General features: G+C 49.2%; 1 protein-coding gene across 4 annotated transcripts in view; it reads left to right on the top strand.

Annotated features, from left to right (window-relative positions):
* PC (pyruvate carboxylase) overlaps positions 1-14,636 on the top strand; it is a 333,949-nt gene that overhangs the window by 23,267 nt on the left and 296,046 nt on the right. Inside the window, exon 1 of one of the 4 annotated variants that reach the window (XM_063146130.1) lies at positions 5,111-5,174. The exons of the other annotated variants lie outside the window; for them this stretch is intronic. The gene's annotated coding sequence lies outside the window, so the exon portion shown is untranslated. Of the gene's footprint in view, positions 1-5,110; positions 5,175-14,636 lie in introns of those variants that run through there. 4 annotated transcript variants of the gene reach the window in all.

Below are 14,636 nucleotides of genomic sequence, written 5' to 3'. Positions count from 1 at the left end.
CGTGGCAGTGCCCCCTAGAGGCAGAAATGCATCTTGCTCTTGCATTTGAGAGTTGTAGTCTCAGTTTACAACCTAGGACTTGCTTGTCCTTGGTGCACAGACATTGTAATAATCTGATACTGTACAGTTCTTAGAAATCATTTGGAGAAGTAAATATCTGACCACCTTGTATTAAACATTTTATTCATCATGCTAAAATAAATCATCCCGTAATCTGTTTTTTCTTCATTTTTTTCAATTTTCCAATTTTTTTGGAAAAAAACCAAAAAAGACTTCAGAAAAAATGGGAAAAAGCTTCCCCCCCCCCAATTTTTCCCGGGTTTTTTTTCTGGGCCTTCACATCTCTATCTGGGAGTACCTGTTGTCCACCCTGTGGTGGCTGCTGCTGCTGCTGTCGAGAAGGGCATGGGTTTTGCTCAGCTTCTTAAGAGTGCGTTGCCACACAGAGATTCATCCACCACCACCACGGAAGGGCACCTTTTCTCAAGAAACAAAACCAAGAAAAGTTTTGCTCAGCAAACAAGCGGAACTTGGGTGAAGGCTGGCGTGGTTTGGCCTGGCAGAGCTTGACCCTGAGCTCTGCTGTGAAGGTTTTTTAGGGAATAATAATACACAATTGTTATGCCTTGACAAAATCATTCTGGTTTCTTTGGCCACCTCAGGAACCTGTGTGTCTCACCCAAGTCAAGAAGCAGATCTGAGTTACAGCTGCCCCTTCTGTTTTCAGAAGTAGCGATCAGCCATGGCTCCTGTTTCCCAACATTCATGGCTAGCTGAGATCTGATGCCTGCAACACTTCCCATTCAGACTGCAGAACTCCAGTTTGAGGCTGGGCCTATCTAAACTTTAGATGTCAGGGCCGTAACACCTGGGCAATGTTTCGGACTTTATTTCTTCCCCCATCCTCCACTTTTTGCCTGATGAAGCTTGCGTAATGTGGAATTTTGGTTGGTCATAATAAGGGTATTGCCCAACTGTGGATTTATTAGCATCACCACCATCACCCCCACTTCCAACCTTGCCTCCTCCCAAAGCCCTTTTTCTTTTCTCTTGGTCTTAGGATGAGGGTAATGATGATAGTGGCCTACCTTACAGGGGTGTTGGATTCATTGCTAGTTCGTTATCAGCTGTATAAATGCTCAGCTGCATTGTTGGTATTTTAGAATTGCCACAAGGGTGTCTAATGTTAGAACATAAGGCGTTGGGGAGGAGGAGGCCGAACTGAGCTGCCGGCCTTCCAGTTGGGAGTGGAATAGATGCCTGTGCACCCCTGCTCTGGGATTCGTTTCTTCCATTGAGGCAGTGGCCTATCCAGGCCTCGACACGCCAGGAGTTGCAGCAGAGTGGGATCCTCATAGAATCATAGAATCATAGAATAGCAGAGTTGGAAGGGGCCTACAAGGCCATCGAGTCCAACCCCCTGCTCAATGCTGATTGGGCTCCCACTGATGCCCACCCAGAAAACAAGCCCTTTCTGGGGAGGTCAGTGGCTTGTGTCCTCCCCCTTTTCTCCTTTTTTTCCTGGTGGGGGAACTTCCCAAAACGGAGACAGAATGCCATTGGAAGCAGCTGGAGGATCAGAATTTCACCTGGAGGCAGCAGAAGCCACTAGAGGGTGTCAGAGAGCCATGCAAAAGCTGTTCTCTGGGTTCAGAAATGTTTTACGAAGCAGGTGGTTGGGCTGGAGGAGGTCAGGTGAGATACAAATCTTGTCCCCCTGTCCTCATTTTTTAGGGAAAGCGGTGGGGTGGGAGTAGTGGAGCTGAGTGGCAAGGCACAGAAATGAGGGGCCCTCTGCTGTCAGAGGAGAGCAAGGGAGGTGCTAGGACACCCCAAGAGAATCCCACCTGCCAGTTTGCTGAGCATTTCTCTCTAGAGAGGAAAGCAGGGACGCCGCTCCCTTCTGGTCTTCCTGCACGTGCTGGCTGTGCTTTTGTAAGTGGCATTTCTCTTTTTCAGGCTGTAGTTTCTAGTATCATTCCCTCAGCCGGTAGTTTGTCCTGCAGAATTCTTATTGTCCTGGGGAGAGGATCTCTGTGTGTACAAGGGGTGGCTGGGAGGGTGCAATAAGCAATTCAGGCCATTTGCCCCCTTGAACCTGGTTCTTCATCTGGAGGGCTGAAGGAGCTGGAGCAGGGTGCTGGGAATGCTGCTCAGATCTCCTCTCCTCTCCTCTCCCTCCCTCCTCCCAACAGGGCACAAGGCATCCTCTACCTCTTCTGAAGCTGTTTGCAGCCTTCACGGACTAGAAACTTGCTTGTGTAAAGATAAAAAGCTGAAGGCTGTGAGATCCCTCTCCGGTGTACTTTCCTGCGCTTGCGCGGTAATAGAACAGTGCACAGGGTCCTGGTTCTAGTGACCCAGTGCTGAGGGAAACACCTCACACCCTCTCTCTTTGGTTAGGCCTTCCCTAATTCCGGAATTAAACATAAATTCCAGGTGCCAGCCTAGGCTCATCCATCCTTGCGAGAGGTGGGGGAGGTGAGGTGGCGGCGGCAGCTTTTGTCACCTGGGGCTGCTCTTGGGATCAATCAGGAGCCATTCCTGGGTGACTAGTTGGGGGAGTTGCTATTAATTTACTATTTATGGTATTTATAGACCACATAGTTCAAAAGTATGAAAATATTGTGAGAATTTCCACTAATCCTCAAATGACTGAAGAAATAAAGGTGTTTTCATGTGTCTAGGGAGGAACGCACCTGGAGTTCCAGAGCTCTGGAGCCACCACAGAAAAGGCCCTGCTCCTGGCAGATGGCAATTCTGTATTTTTAAGGGCAGGGATGCAGAGCAGAGCCTCACTTGGAGATGTGAAGGCCTGGGATGGTGGGTGGGTGGGAAGGTAAGTGGGTGGGATCACACCTGGAGATACATGGGAGCTAGGACATAGAGGGCTTCAGTCAAAACTAGCACCTTGAATTGGACCCAGAAAGAAATTCTAAATGTTTGACCGTTCAAGGCCCTCTTTCTTCCCTGCGATGATCAGAGGCAGAGGAGGTGAGCAGGAAGTAGTTGTTTATTATGGTCACAAGACCAGCAAAGTAGAATAGCACTGTGAATACAATCATATAAAAGCACTTACAGTTGATTAAAAGTAAAATTTTAAAAAGTAAAATTGAATAAGCAGATTAAAAAAATGCACGTCCCACTCATAAAAATACAAGATTTAGCAAGTAAAAACGTCAGACATTTAATATCATCCCATGCCGACAAGCAATTGCAGCAGCACAAAATTTAGCCACTTTGTTATTATATCTCTTATTTGGGGATTGACTTGCTCATATCTACTGTTTGTGTCGCAAGTGAAGTTTTCAGCAATTTCCTATAAAACAATGATTTCAATGAAACAGGGCAATATTCGTATAAAACCCAGAGTACATCTGAGTACTCTTTCCCACCCATCTTTTGATCTGAAATGGCCTTCCAGAGTGATTATATTTACTAGAGAGAGCATATAGGTTAAAAGTTATTATTGACGAACCATTAAACATTGGCTTAAGCTCAATGCTGTGCAAGCGGCCTCTGCTAGTGCAACAGGTCTTCTCCTTGCTCTCCTGGCTGCAAGCAAGATAAGGAAGAATTTATCACCGTCTCAAGACTAGCAAAACCGATCAGTGCTATAAATACCAATAATATTCCCAGGGCTGAGGAGGTGAGCAGGGCCCCTATCTCTTTCTGTAGTGGGTCTGGGCAAGGCAGAATTTGTCGCTGCAGCTCCCCTCCCCTCTGTGCGACAAGCAGGGGGTTGGACTCGATGGCCTTGTAGGCCCCTTCCAACTCTGCTATTCTATGATTCTAAGCTGGTAAAACTCCTCCACCTGCACAACCACGGAAGGCACGATGGGGCCCCCTGTCCTGCATTGCATCCGGCGGGGCTTCTCATCACTCCAGCTCCTTCCTCCTCTTTAAAAGTGTGTGTTGGGGGGGGGGGGCATGTGTACCACTCAGCGAACAACACGTGTAATAAATGCATGTCCTGCCTCTTAAAGAAATATCCATGGCAACTTACAAAAATGTGAAAACATAAAATAGGTAACGTGATGAAATCAAAACATCCCATTGGTTCTTTCCATCCTGGAGCACAAGTCTGCATTTTTATTTCTTTGAAATATTTATACCCCGCCTATCTTGCAAGATGCTCAGGTGACAAACAATGGTATTATAAAATACAATGAAGCAAAACAGGAGTCCTAAAGAAATAGCATTGATTCTGACTAGGGGGTCTGAAGCTGCTTTAGATAAAACACTTCAGCAGTTAGAGGCAGCTTCACCCAAAAGTTGTCGCATCTCCATGCTGGAAGGGAGCAAGCAGGCTTCCCTCCGGAGGGCGGGACAGGTTCTGGGTGCCACAACAAAAAAGGTCCCTCTCTTGTCCCGCCCCACAACATAACTTCTGAGAGCTCTGGATGGGTGGCGTTGGACTGGAACCCGGAGCAGGCCCTCAGGGGTGGATCTTCATGCCTGGGCAGGTCCATGTCATCTTCAGGAAGCAGGGCTGGGAAGAGACAATTCTTGGAGCCATGCTAGTTGGACTTCTTAAGGAGTGGCCATATTGAGAAGTAGTGCCTGTGCTTGGTATGCAAAAGGGCCTGACACCCCCCATCCTCTGTGCAAAGGATCTTGGGTAGCAGCAGTGGGGTGGAGTTGGCCCTAGAGAGGCGCTGCCGGGCACTCCTGGGCGAGTGCCTGCACATGGCTGTCTCTCCTGTTTTTATACCTTTGCCATGAGTCAGTGCCAGGGCTTGGTCAGGGTAGACCAAGGGGGGCAGCCCTCGCTGGCTGCAGTGAAGACGTGGCAGGGCTCAGATGCCGTGTGCATGGGCCAGAGGGTGGAGGCAGCTTGAGGTCTGACTGCAAAGGCCTGCTTTCCATTTCACCGCTCGACACAGCGAACGCAAACGCCTGGCCCTGAAGGGACACCCGCCCAATTCCTCCTTAATCACAGTGATTGTCTCTCTCCCCCTGCCCCTCCCCCAGCTCGGCTGGTTAATCTTGCCCGAGTGTTTCCTAAATGGAATTTGCCCTGGAAATGTGAACAAACCAGTTGCTTCCCTTGGGCGGGGGTTGCCTGGGGAGTGGGGCCCAAGTGCCTGGGGATTCGTGGTCTGGTGGCTGGGCTGAGTCTCTCGGCAAAGAGTCTCTTTGCTGTCAGGTTGGCCGGCAGGATTTCAGCCAAGGTAAGGGGCACACTAGGGTTTGGCTGTTGGGGTAGAGCGCTGGGGGCCGAAGGCGATGTGCCTGTTGCTCCCTTTCCATTGGTGGATCTCCCTCCAGGGCTCCCTCATTACTGCTGTTTAGATGGCTGGTAGTAAAATTACAATTCTGCTGAGCATTTAGTTGCCCTTTGATTTTAGAAGGTCCCCCTGTTCTATTGCAATTTATGTATTTTACTATCCTACTTTGGACATATAATGAGAAGAAATTACTCATTAGGGGAAAAAACCCAGTGATGCTATGGAAAGCAGAAGGTAGAAGGAGAAGCAGAAGACCAAACGAGATGGATTGACTCCATAAAGGAAGATACGGACATGAAGTTACAAGATCTGAATAGAGTGGTTTTCAACAGATGCGACTGGAGGTCGCTGATTCATAGAGTTGCCATAAGTTGAAGTTGACTTAAAAGCACATAACTAAGTGACTAGTTCCATCAGTGGGTCTTTGGCTGGTAATAGAACTCTTGGCTTCTCATGCTGCTGCCTGGTTTTTAATAGCATCAGCTTAACCTGCTTGCACACAGGAGAGTGACTTTTTGGATGGAGAATTATTATTATTATTATTATTATTATTATTATTATTATTATTATTATTTATATAGCATCATCAATGTACATGGTGCTGTACAGAGTAAAACAGTAAATAGCAAGGCACTGCCGCATAGGCTTACAATCTAATAAACCACAGAAGCCGATCCGCAGCCAGGGAGCCGCAGGTCATGAAAGGTAGCCGGATGTGGAAAGCGAGCATGCCAGGCCGGCTGTCTCTTTGCAGATTGAGCCGGTCCATAACGTCCTTGCGTGTGTCCCTGTGTTGGGGAAGCTGGAAGGACATCTTATACCTTTGGCTGTAGTGCTTTCATCTGTGCCTCTGGCTGGGATTTTCTCCAGTAACAAGTGTAGATCTGCCTCAGCCCTGGGCTGGGTGGTAGAATATCAAAGGGATGATTAAGAACTGCAGACAAGGGGCAGCGGCCTCCATCTTTTGGCTGGCTGGCTGAGGCAGTTGGGCTAGACGGAACTGGGTCTGGATCCAGCCAGGCGGCACTTTGACCTACCTCCTGTAAGAAAGCCATGATCACTGCATGGACCCTCCATGGAGAGAGGCATGATACCTCTGGCGGGTGAAGGCCAGGGGAGGGCTACTCCTTTCAGGCTTGTTTAGGGGCTTCCCAGCCCCTGAGGAGAACAGGATGCTGAGTCAGGCAGACCCTTGATCTGGTCCAGCAAGGCAGCGCTCTCAGCCAAGGTCAGTCTGCCTTTCCCGCATGGAAACCAGGCTCCCTTTCCGGAGCCACTCAGCCTCTGCTGTTGCCAATGGTTTTCCGAGGGTGTGGGAAGCCGCCTTTGCTGCTTCGGGTCAGAGTGGCTCTGTTTAGGCCACATGGGCTCTGTTGGCAAATATTTGCTTCCTGGGGTGCAGCCGGTGCCAGCCCTGACCCCTGGCAGTTGCGAAAACCTCACTGCTTAATCTGTTCGGCTCATCAAAAGGGAGGCTCCAGAGGGGAAATGTAGAAGTCCAGGGAAGGCATGAAAATCTCCCTCCTCTCTGCGAATGTATTTCCTAGTTTAGGGGCTAGCAGGAAGCAGCACTGGCTGCAGAGCACTAGGATCAGCAGCTGGCCAAACCAAGTAGAAAGATCTTGGGGAAGGGGGCTGGTAAGTGGACACCCACCCACCCCCAAACAGGAGACCTTAGAGAGGTACTGCTGTCAGCTGAAGTTTCCTCACTTCAAAAGGAAAAGCTCTTATCTCCAATCAGCAGCTGCTCAGAGATAAAAGCTCCACTGATTGGAGATAAGAGCTTTCCCTGCTGGGGAGAAGGAGGTTACTGAGTGATTCAGTCCTGCTTTCTGCAGAGGCTTGCCCTGCTTACTTTTCAGTGGACATGCTGCTCATGTGTACTTCCGCATAGATATGCAGAGGCTTGGTATTTGGGATGCTATTGGAAGTGCTGCTGCGTGTTTCAGTCCTGCCTACTTCTGAGTAGACATGCAGAGGCTGGTCCCGCTTATTTGGGAGGAGATACGTTGTTCATGCACACTTCTCAATAGACATACTGTCTGCTGTAAATGGGCAACAGTGGCATTTGGGCCGGGGAATGGGGGAGGGGGAGTTGGATTTTTCAGCCCAGCCCATTATTGGAATGAGGCCTCTGAGAGCTTCTTTGAAATGGATTTGGGGCTCCAGGCTGTGGAAGGCTCCTCACTACACCCGGTGATGGCACTGTTTTGAAGCAGCGTCCTCTGAATACTGACACTTCGGAAGGGTCCCTGTAGCTTGGAGATGGCAATGGCTCCCTCTTTCCTTGCCTGGCTTTTTATAGGAAGGACCCGTTTTCCCTGGACAATGTTCTTTTTAATCCGTGGTTCTCCAAGTGTGGGCCCGCTCCCCGCCCCCTGGGATGTACACAGATCAATCCCCTCCAAGATGTGTGTGCGTGTGCCAAAGATGGCAGCTTTTGATTTCCTGCTTTTCAGGTGGGTCTCACAAAGCAGGTTACATAAAGCAGTGAAATCCATCAGTAAAGATTGTACAACAATCCCAGACAACGCCAACAAGTCTGTGTCTTCAAGAAGCTGTTTCAGCCTCTTCCTTCTCCCCACAGGGCAAGGGGGTTCTTCAGCCATACACCCCCCCCATGGGGGCAGTTGTGGGAGGCGGGACTGGGAGCATCTCAGTGTCTCCAGCTTCTGAAGTGTCTTCTAGCAGGGGTCCCAGGGGTGTAGTAAGAGCCAGTCTGTGTATAGCAGTGAAGAGACTGGCCTATATACTGGGGAGCTCAGGTTCAAATTCACTTCTGCTGGGAGCTCACTGGGTGGTCTTAAGCAAGGTGTGTGGGGTTTTCTCTGCTGAGCTCAGTAACCTCCCCCAGCTGCATTATGGGAACTCGCCTTCAGCACATTCCTACAGATAATATGAGCTGAATATTTGTGGCTCCGTATCAATGCAAGCGATGACACAAAATTGGGTGGGATAGCTAATACCCTGGAAGACAGAAACAAACTTCAAAGTGATCTTGATAGGCTGGAGTGCTGGGCTGAAAACAACAGGATGAAATTTAATAGGGATAAAAAGTTCGACATTTAGGAAATAGAAACCAAAGGCACAGTTACAAGATGGGGGATACTTGGCTCAACAATACTACAAACGAGAAAGATCTTGCAATTGTTGTAGATCACAAACTGAATATGAGCCAACAGTGCGATATGGCTGCAAGAAAGGCAAATGCTATTTTGGGCTGCATTAATAGAAGTATAGCTTCCAAATCACGTGAGGTACTGGTTCCTCTCTATTCAGCCCTGGTTAGGCCTCATCTAGAGTATTGCGTCCAGTTCTGGGCTCCACAATTCAAGAAGGACGCAGACAAGCTGGAGCGTGTTCAGAAGAGGGCAACCAGGATGATCAGGGGTCTGGAAACAAAGCCCTATGAAGAGAGACTGAAAGAACTGGGCATGTTTAACCTGGAGAAGAGAAGATTGAGGGGAGACATGATAGCACTCTTCAAATACTTAAAAGGTTGTCACACAGAGGAGGACCAGGATCTCTTCTCGATCCTCCCAGAGTGCAGAACACGGAGTAATGGACTCAAGTTAACGGAAGCCAGATTCCAGCTGGACATCAGGAAAAACTTCCTGACTGTTAGAGCAGTGTGACAATGGAATCAGTTACCTAGGGAGGTTGTGGGCTCTCCCACACTAGAGGCCTTCAAGAGGCAGCTGGACAAGCATCTGTCGGGGATGCTTTAGGGTGGATTCCTGCATTGAGCAGGGGGTTGGACTCGATGGCCTTGTAGGCCCCTTCCAACTCTGCTATTCTATGATTCTATGTCCAAGCTATTCTCCCCCTGGCAGCCCACGGCTGTGTTTCCGTCCCTCTCCTTTGCTCCAGCTGTCCAGGGTGGACCCATTGAGAGGCACGGGTGGAGTGTGGCCCTCATAATGCAACAGCACCATTCATTTCCGTGGTGCCTGACAAAGTTAGGCAGGATGAAAAAGACAGGTTTCTGCTCTTAAGGAGCCTACAATCTCACTGGGGGAACAACCCAGGAAAGGTGGGCGAGGGCTGGGGGCAAAGGAGCGGCACGTAGCCTTGGCCAGGCAGAGCCAGGAAGGAGGCACATGGGGTGAGCTGGGAGGCAGGTCCAGGCATGGGTGGGGGTGGGGGCTGTTTGAGAGACCAGGAGGTGATATAGGGGGGGGGGGTCATAAGGAGAAACAAGGGGCAAGAATGGGGACAGGGGAGGCTGTGGAAAGCCAGGGCTGTAGCAGATTGCCTGAATGGGAGGAGCTGCTGCTTCGCTGTGGGTCAGGAGCAACGTTGTGCCTTCCTTCTAGCCCCTTCCTTTGCATGTTTACTTAAAGTAAGCCTCACTGGGTTCAATGGAGCTTGTGCGTTTATTGAGTATGCTTCCTTCTCACCATGCTCTGTGAGCCAACCTGTGACTACTTTGCACTTAAATCACTTCAAGTCTTGAATTTTCCTAATTGTGATGGTGGTGGGGTTGACACTAAAGTCCCACCTCCATCCAGTGCAAATCTTAATCAGATCTCTCTTTAGTTCACTGATCCAGGCAGACAGAAAATATGCCATTTCTGGTCCTCCTGCCCCTGGCAATAACTTCAGTCCCTGGATCCTTCCCATGAGGCCACACCCGGCCTTGAAGGATCTCTTCTCCAGCCTGCGTCTTTAATCTCTATCTCTGTCAGCCGCTCTCTAATCTTTCTGTTTCTTTGTGCAGCGTATGCCTGATACCACTGCTCAGCCTTTCTTCCCAAGAGCATCCTCTCTTATCTGTCCAGGTGACAGAAAGGGCCAGCAGTGCTGTCTTGTGACTCTCCGCAGTTGTGCAAAAAGCTCTTGTCAAATTGCAGGCAAAACTTTAGTTGAAGCTGGAGGCTTCCGTGGTGTAGGAGACCCTGCACTGCCCATAACTCTTTTGGCTCCAGGGCCGAGATAGCGAGATTAACCATAGTGGCAAATTGGTTATTTGTAATTGATTAACTTTTTTCTCTGGCTTTGGATGGATTGATTTAGATTTAAATAAGTTCCAATGTTGTGAAAGTACGCTTTTAAAGGAAGCAAGGGCACTTCAGCCCTGTCCAATCCAGTCTGAACTGAATTGAATGATTGAGAGGTTGGAGCACTTCCCCTACAAGGAATGAGTAAAGTATTTAGGTCTTCTTAGATTTAGAAGAAGGATGATATTGGTCTGATCCAGCGTGACGCTTCTTATGTTCTTGTGATGGGGGTGGGGGAGGTGGGAACACGAGAGGCATTTATTGACTTGTGCACTGAGTGGGGAGGGGGGCTTTTTGCTCCCTCTCTGGTAATGTTAGAGAAATTGAGTGGCAGCAGATCCACCACAGACGCTTCACACAATATATTATTTATTTATTTATATATATAGATAGATAGATAGATAGATAGATAGATAGATAGATAGCACCATCATATATAATTTGTTTATTTATTTATTTATTTATTTAGAATATTTATATACCGCTCCTCATTGAAAAAAATTCGGAGCGGTGTACAAGGTAAAATGAAAATAAAAACAGAATAAAACAGTTAAAACAAAATTTAAAAAGAAACAAACAACAACAACAACACAGAAATCCAGGGCTGCATGTTAAAGAAAGTCTTCTTGGAATAAAGATGTTTTCAGGAGGCGCCGAAAGGAGTACAAGGTCGGAGCCTGCCTGACCTCCAGAGGCAGGGAATTCCACAGGAGGGGGGCCACCACGCTGAAGGTTCTTCCCCTGGTGGATTCCAATCGGAGGATGGATCTAGGTGGAACCACCAGGAGCGCCCTCGGATGACCTCAGTGACCAGGCAGGTTGGTAAGGGAGAAGGCAGAGCTCTCAGGTATCCTGGACCCAAGTTGTTTAGGGCTTTGTACACAAGTACAAGAACCTTAAACCTGGCCCGGTAGCGAATAGGCAGCCAGTGCAGCTCCCTCAGCAGAGGAGTTACATGCTGGAAAGGGGCAGCTCCAGACAACAGCCGAGCTGCAGCATTCTGCACTAGCTCCAGCTTCCGGAGCAGCTTCAAGGGCAGCCCCACATAGAGCGCGTTGCAGTAATCCAATCTTGAGGTTACCAATGCCTGTACCACTGTGGTCAAGCTATCCCTGTCCATAATAATTGATTTATGTAACTCACTGCCGAAAGGCCTTAGCGTCTCTACTGCCTCAGCTGGTTTTAAAGCGGGTCCTGTGTTTGGCTGTTACCTCTGCTGGCTAAGTGTACCTCTGAATATGTCTGTGGGGGGCAGCGCTTGCCTTCCCAGAGAGGCTGTCTGGCCACAGGGTGCTGAGCCTCGTGCCCGTCTCTTGGCCTGAACCAGCAGGGTGCTTCTTGCATTTTTCATGAAGAGAGCTGCCAGGCCGCAGTTCTAACCAAATTAGTCTGCAAGGTTTCCTCAGTTACTATCTTCAGAAGGAAACAAACTGCAGTGCAACACCAGCCCCCCTCTCATATTTGCATGCTTTTTGTGTGTGTCCCATCCTGCCTGTGGGATCTACTTCTTAGTAAACATGCATAGGCATGTGCTGAATTCATCTTGAAAGCTCACACTTTGCTTAGTGAACATGCTTTGTTCTAATAAGCCCATTTTATTTACCATCCTTGTGATTTTAATTTTCATTTATTTTTTCTCTTCATTCATATTTTTTAATTCCATTTATATCCTGCCTTTTTTTCCTCTGAGGAACTCAAGGCAGTGCGCATAACCCTCCTCTCCTTTCCCCCCTCAAAACTAACACCCTGTGAGATGGGTTGGGCTGAGAGTCTGTGACTGGCCCAGAGTCACCCAGTGAGCTTCCCTTATCGAGTGGGGACTCGAACCCGGATTTTTCTGGCCACTCCACCACACTGGCTCTGTAGAAGACTGTGGAATGCATTTCCTAATACAGAAGCACCTGCCAGAGTCAGGATGGCTTCAGAAAATAAAACAAGTTCAAGACCCATCTGTGGAAAATCCACGCAAAAGGAAATTAGCACCGGGCATAACTGGTTGGGACGTCCTGTGGTGCCAGCCACCTAGGACGGAACAGGAACTGCCCAGGAACATGCCTCTTCATGTGCCCCCATATTTGGCTCTTGAGGGCTTCTGCGAGTGGAGTCAGATTGTGCCGCTGTTCTGGTGACACAGATGGGGGTACTGTGGGGTTGGTGGCCTTTGGAGGGGCTCAATTCAGCCCCTGTGCACTTTTACTTGGAAAATGCAAATGCGTTTGTTTAAAAACGGACTTCTCTGTGATGCTACCCCTCTGCTCTCTTTCAGTATTGTGTGAGGCTGTCACCTGACTAAAGACTACTTGCTTAGCTGTAACAGCATTTCCCTATTTGGACCAGCTGAAGGCTTTTCTGGAGACCGCTCCACCTCACCCCAGTGCACATGCCCTTGGGTGTAATTCCTGTTTATCCCTCAGTTCCTCTGGACAACTTAGACTCAGATGCCTCTTCAGGAGGGTATCATGGCCTCTCCTCTTTGTTTCCCCCAGAATTGGGTGTTTGGGGATACACTGCTTCAGCACATGGAAGCTCTACACATGTGTCGCAGCTAATAGCTGTGCCAGCAAAGTCTCCCCCATGACTGAGGGAGTTCTGAGCCCAGCACCTACTGCACTTCTGTGATTGGGTCACTGGAAACACACAGTCCTCCCCTTAAGTTTAGATTGTCCTGCTTCCGTTTTCCCCCTTCCTGCTCCCCTTCCTTCGGGCATCAGGTTTCTCCCGGCGTGCTGCCCTTGCTTGCAGTCTGAGGCTCACCTGCCCAAGCATTCAGGAGAATCAGACACTTCTGCAGGTGCTACCGAGGGGTAGGGCAGGTTTTCCACAGAAGGTCCATCACAATTCCAAGCTACAGGCTTCCCAGTAGAAGAGAACAACTTTGTAGTGTGCATTTGGGGGGGACGGGACATTTTGGAACGATCAGTGATTAAAATGCCATAAAGCTGGAACTTTATCATAAAAGGTGAGTTGGTGGGAGAGGGAGAACAGCCCATCTTGGAACGGACTATAATTTGCCTTGGGAATTGTAGCATCTGTGTCAGCACTAATGCACTGTTGCTGGGCCAGGCCAGGGTTGGAATGGTGGCGCGCCGGGAGTGGGCATGAGTGTGACAGGGGCTGTGGGCTGTGGGCTGCAGTGGCCATGACAGAGGCAGCTTGGCTGCCTGGATGGAAAGCTGGGTGTTTGCTTCGGGCTGCTAGGTAGCCAGGCCAGAGGGAGGGGAACCCAGTGGGTCTCCAGCCCTGTTCCTCAGGTGGGAGCCAACTCAGCTCACTGGCTAGGCAAATACTCGGCTCCCTGGCTGCCTCCTGTTCCCTTAAAGCTGGAGGGAGTTCCAGGGCCAAGCTAGACGTAGCAGCAGCTTATATCTTGTTTTGGCTTTTCCAGAAACCGTGTCAAACAAAAAGGCACATTGTGAGCCAATTATAAAATCATAGCGTTGGAAGAGGTATTTAGGCCCTGGAGCCCAACCCCCTTCTCAGGCAGGAATCCAGTGTAAAGCATCCCTGACAGACGACTGTTCAGTCTCTCCTTGAAGACTTCCAGTGATGGAGACCCCCCTGGGCAGTTGGCTCCACTGCCTGACTGCTCTTGCACTCACCCAGAGGAGTTCCTCCTTCTCGGGGGGAATGCAACCCCACCCAGAACAGGAAGTGCACAGGCACACAGGACGTTGCCTTATACTGGCACTGACTGGCAGCTCTTCAGGATTTCAGGCCAGAATCTTTCTTAGCCATACCTGGAGAAGCCAGGGAACTCATCTGGGGTTTTCTGCATGGAAAGCAGGTGCTCTCCCACTGAGCCAAGGCCCCACCAGTTCCCTGGGCCTGGGACAGTGCCTCCATCTTGTCAGGATTCAAGACAACAGTTCAGTACCTGCCCCACCTCACCCGATTCAGATGATGGAGAGAATTAGAGCTAGTTGTCATCAATGCATGACAGGACTTCAGTCTGCTGAGTGGCTCCTAGTAGATGTTAAAGAGCATGGCGGAAGAAGGTGGGACCTTGCAGGACTCTCATCTCAAATGCCATGGAGTTGAGCAACGATCTCCCAGTGCTACTTTCTGTGATCTGCCTTATCACAATGCCACCCACCTCCAATGCACAGTGTCAGTTTAACAAGATAGCATGGTTGATGATGGTATCAAAAGCCACTAAGAGATGAAAACCTACTAGGAGAGCTACTGGGAAAATCAACAGGGTTGCAGCCCACACCCTTTCCCAACAAATACCCACCAGGGTAATCAATAATAATAATAATAATTCTTACCCACCTCTCCCTCTGGATCGAAGCGGGGAACAACATTAAATATTGAAAGAGCATATAACTGTCTCTATGCCAAACCTCGGCCTAAATCTAGATGGAAATGGGTCTCTAGAATCCATTCCATCCGACAGCAAGGGCCA

The sequence above is a fragment of the Elgaria multicarinata genome, chromosome 21 (assembly GCF_023053635.1).
Source record: "Elgaria multicarinata webbii isolate HBS135686 ecotype San Diego chromosome 21, rElgMul1.1.pri, whole genome shotgun sequence".
NCBI classification, from domain to species: domain Eukaryota; kingdom Metazoa; phylum Chordata; class Lepidosauria; order Squamata; family Anguidae; genus Elgaria; species Elgaria multicarinata.
Note: the sequence above shows the minus strand (reverse complement) of the source record. Positions and strands in the feature narration are given on the sequence as shown.